The sequence below is a fragment of the Ursus maritimus genome, unplaced genomic scaffold (assembly GCF_017311325.1).
Source record: "Ursus maritimus isolate PB19 unplaced genomic scaffold, ASM1731132v1 scaffold_3, whole genome shotgun sequence".
Lineage (NCBI taxonomy): Eukaryota > Metazoa > Chordata > Mammalia > Carnivora > Ursidae > Ursus > Ursus maritimus.
In genome coordinates, this window is record NW_024425563.1 from 85,483,045 (window position 1) to 85,487,226 (window position 4,182).

The 4,182-nt window shown below is 44.9% G+C and overlaps 1 pseudogene; it reads left to right on the forward strand.

Annotated features, from left to right (window-relative positions):
- Positions 1-328: 328 nt before the first annotated feature.
- LOC103674645 lies at positions 329-2,368 on the forward strand (annotated as a pseudogene).
- The last annotated feature ends 1,814 nt before the right edge of the window (positions 2,369-4,182 follow it).

The following is a 4,182-nucleotide window of genomic DNA, read 5'->3' on the forward strand; positions in this document are numbered from 1 at the left end:
TTACGCGTCTGCCTTCGGCTCAGGTCATGATCTTGGAGTCCTGGGATTGAGCCCCGTGTCCAGCTCTCTGCTCTGCAGGGACTCTGCTTCTCCCTCTCCCTCTGCCCTCCCCCCTGCTCCTGCTCTCTCTCTCATTCTCTCTCTCTCAAACAAATAAATAGAACCTTAAGAAGAAAAACAAACAAAAAAACAAAGCACAACGTTTGAATATTTCAACGGGCAAGTTATAACTGGCACTTACTTCTTGTTCTTCTAGGACCCTGAAAATCTCCCCAGCCCTTCAGGAGGGGGATCCTGACTGTGGTAAAGAAGAAGTGGGAGAGCCCAGCCCTGGGGAGAGTCTCACACAGACTCCTGCGAATCGGCAGCATGGAGGTCAGACACGGAGGCAGCCATCCTGCCGGTGAAGGGGCTAGAAGCTCTGCCTCTGAGGCCAAGGCTGACCATGGAGAACGAGTCCATCTCAGACCCAGGCTCGGATCACCTCCTGAAGCCCTTGTGCAGTGCCTGTATCCCTGCCTTGAGATCAATAAGTGTCTTAAAGACCACTTGAAAGAATGTAAAAAAATGGAAACTTGTCTAGGAGAATCCAGGCACGAAGGAAGAAAATCTGAAATCAGTGAAAACATAGAAGCTGCAAATGAAATAGAGAAATACAATGTTCCGCTGAACAGCCTTAAGATGATGTTTGAGGAGGGTGAACCAACTCCAAGCAAGCAGATTCTTCGGGCCAGAGCCGCAGGGCAGGTGGAAGGAGGGTCTCTGAAAGCAGCTGTTCTCCGGATGATGTGGAGATAGCCCAGGTCAGTTGTCATCTTCTACACTCAACGCAGAGAAAAGCGAGAGCAGGTGAAATCTGGACTTAACGACGCCTGTCAGAAACCTCCATCAAGGATCCAATGGCCAAGCACCAGGCAGCTGTGTCCAAACAGAGCGGTTCCACCAACTCTACAAATGACTGGAGAGCCGATGGTGGTGAAATCAAAACTCATAAATCAGAACACAAGGAGAATGTGCCTGAGGTCTGCATCTCCCATCAGGCTGGAGAAAAGGTTTGTGCAACTGAGAACAGCCTGGCAGTCCGTTCCAGCCCTACTGAGGATGACTCCAAAATTCCCGGGTCAAGAGAGAGGTCCAGCCGCCTGTCCACCCCACGCCACTAAATCCAGATGCCAGAGCCTCCAGCCTCTCTGAAAGTTCTCCTCCCAAAGCACTGAAGAAGTTTCAGGCACCTGCAAGAGAGACTTGTGTGCTAAGTCAGAAGACAGTCTGCCCAACAGAGCGTGTCTCGGCCCCCTAGCAGGTGGTTCACAGAAGCTGCTTCCGTTGCTCCTAATGCAACAACAGACTTAGTCTAGGAACACATGCGTCTTTCATGGGAGAATCTACCGCAAGCCTCACTTCAACCAACTCTTCAAAGCTAAAGGTAACTATGATGAAGGCTCTGGGCACAGACCACACAAGGATCTGTGGGCAAGCAAAACTGGAAACGAAGGGACTTTGGAAAGACCAGCCCAGCTTCCAAATGCAAGGGAGACCCCTCAGAGCCCAGGACTAGAAGATGCCCCCATTGCTAAGGTGGGTGTGCTGACAGCAGGTATGGAAGCCAAGGCCTCCTCTCAGCCAGAGAAAGAAGACAAGCCAGCTGAAACCAAGAAGCTGAAGATCACCTGGCCGCCGCCCCCCTGCCCCCCAGAACTTGGTAGTTCCGCAAGTACTTTGGAGGAAGGGATCCAAGTATCCAAGCCCAAATGGCCTCCTAAGGATGAAATCAGCAAGCCTGAAGCTCCCGAGGACATAGATCCGGATCTGAAGAAGCTAAGATGATCTCCTTCACTGAAAGAAAGAAAGAAGCAACCCATTCACTGTAGCAGCTTCATTTCAAACCACTTCAGGCAAGAGCCCCCAAAATCTTGCCCCCATCCATAAGGAAAGGCTGGAGCATGTCAGAGCAGAGTAAGGAGTTTACAGGAGGAATGCCAGCAGGAAGCAAACAAGCAGAAAATGCCATTACCTCCGAAAAGAATGCTAGTGTGGGGAAAACAACCTGGCAAAACCAGGAATCCGGAGGAGGGGCGACAGGGAGGAGAAGGAAGGGAGTCGGTGCTTTCGAGATGGGGAGTGAGAATCTTCTAGAAAATGGTGCAAACTTAGATGAAGATGACAGAAACCTCAAACAGCACCCTCCACTAGTACCCAAGCCTACAAATTGGTCCAGCTTTGCAGAGAATACCTCCCCTAAAGAATTCACTATCCAGAATCAGAAATCCCAGGATGGGGGTTTCTGGGAGGGAGAAGTAGTCAAAGAGCTGTGTGTGGAGAAACAGAGAGAAGTCGGTACTATGATGAGGATGAGGATGAGGAATGACAAACTGCAAATGGTGTGTGGCCTTAAATGTGTGTTCATGTTAGTGAGTCCCTGCCCTTTCTCACACCGATGCACGTACACAGGGATCTTAGCATGAACTGTAATGTATGTGGAAGTCATTTTGGAAGAGTTCTTGCTTCAAAAAAATCCCATACTGCAGCTTAAGTGAACCAATTCTAAGTGCTAGAGAGACTATTACTTCAGTCCCGTATTTTAGCAATGATGATATATGTAAGGTGCTTTAAGGACTTCTGGTGAGGGGGGAATATGTCAGCCGATACAGTCCAGACTCCACTGTATTCCCAAAAGGCAATACAAAAATAGATGACTGGTAGCACACTGTTACACTAAAAATTCAACTATGGAATTAGGGAACATGCAGAGGGCGTTTAGGAACCTAAACATTATGACTGAATGCACTTTAGTATAAAGGGCACAGTTTGTATATTTTTAAAGGAATACCAATTTAATTATTTTGTGTTCATCTGTTAAGAGATCAAATATTTAACCCTTAATACATTTTTTTGGGTTAATTTTCTTACTCTGGTACACATGGGGAAGTCACTGCTCCGCATCCCATTCTCGAAACCACGTCCCGAACTGGATTATTGAGATAATTCACAACCATTCTTTGGGGGCACTTTTTGAGCACATCTGGTGCCTGGAGGGTTCCACTGCCTCTCAAGCCCTGGTATTTGCCAGTGAGTCTGACGACAGCCCAGGGGACTGCTTGCTCTGGTGGTATCTGTGCAGCTCCTCATTCACTGAAAGCTGCCACATTTTTCTAAGATGTTTTGTATTGTTGTTTGCCATGTTGCATGTTAAAGCAAAGTGAGGAGTTTAAAGGAGGAATAACAGAAAAACTGCCTTAAACCACTGGAGCCCAGACCCCAAGCCCTATATATTCCACTTCTGATATCCCCTCTCTGGGACACTAGTTTTTGATGTTGTTGTTGTTTTTAATACTTATCAGCTCTGAAATGTATTGATTTTTATGGCAGACAGTATTCCCAGGGTGCAATTAAACCAATTATAGGTCTTTTCTTGGGGAGATGGTTTTCTAGTAGTTAAGGCTTTGGAACATTATAAACTTGAGTACATTTGTTGTACACAATTGATATTCCAAATTGTATGTGGGGGAGAGAGGTATTTTAAGCTATAGACTTCTTTGTACTGCATTTTTAGAGATTTAGCTCTAATATTTTTTTAGACATGTAAAATAGTCTGCTTTCTTATAGTTTTGCTTAGTCTGAAACATTTTCATTCAATAAAGCTTTTAATTTGCATTTGAAAAAAATAAAGATAAAATTCTAAAATTCAGGTAAAAAATTCACCATTTTAATTATTTCAAATGCACAATTCAGTGGTTTTTATTATACTCACAACATTGTGCAGCTATGACAACTATTAATTCTCAGAACATTTCTATCAGCTCAAAGAGAAACCCCTTAACTTCCAATCCCCCTTCCCTATCCCCTGGCAACCACTGATGTACTTTCTGTCCCTGTGGATTTGCCTATTCTGGACATATTGAAATGGAATCATACAACATGTGGCCTTCCGTGTGTGTGTGCGTGTGTGTGTGTGTGTGTGTGTGTTTCACTTACCATTATGTTTTGAAGCTCACCCATGTTGCAGCATGTACTTCGTGCCTTTTTATGGCCGAACAATAGTCCATGTATGAATATACCACATTTTGTTTATCCATTCATCAATTGATAATTTTTGGTTATTATAAGTAGTGCTTCCATTAACATTCATGTACAAGTTTTTTGGTTTTTAAGATTTTATTTATCTATTTGAGAGAAAGAGAG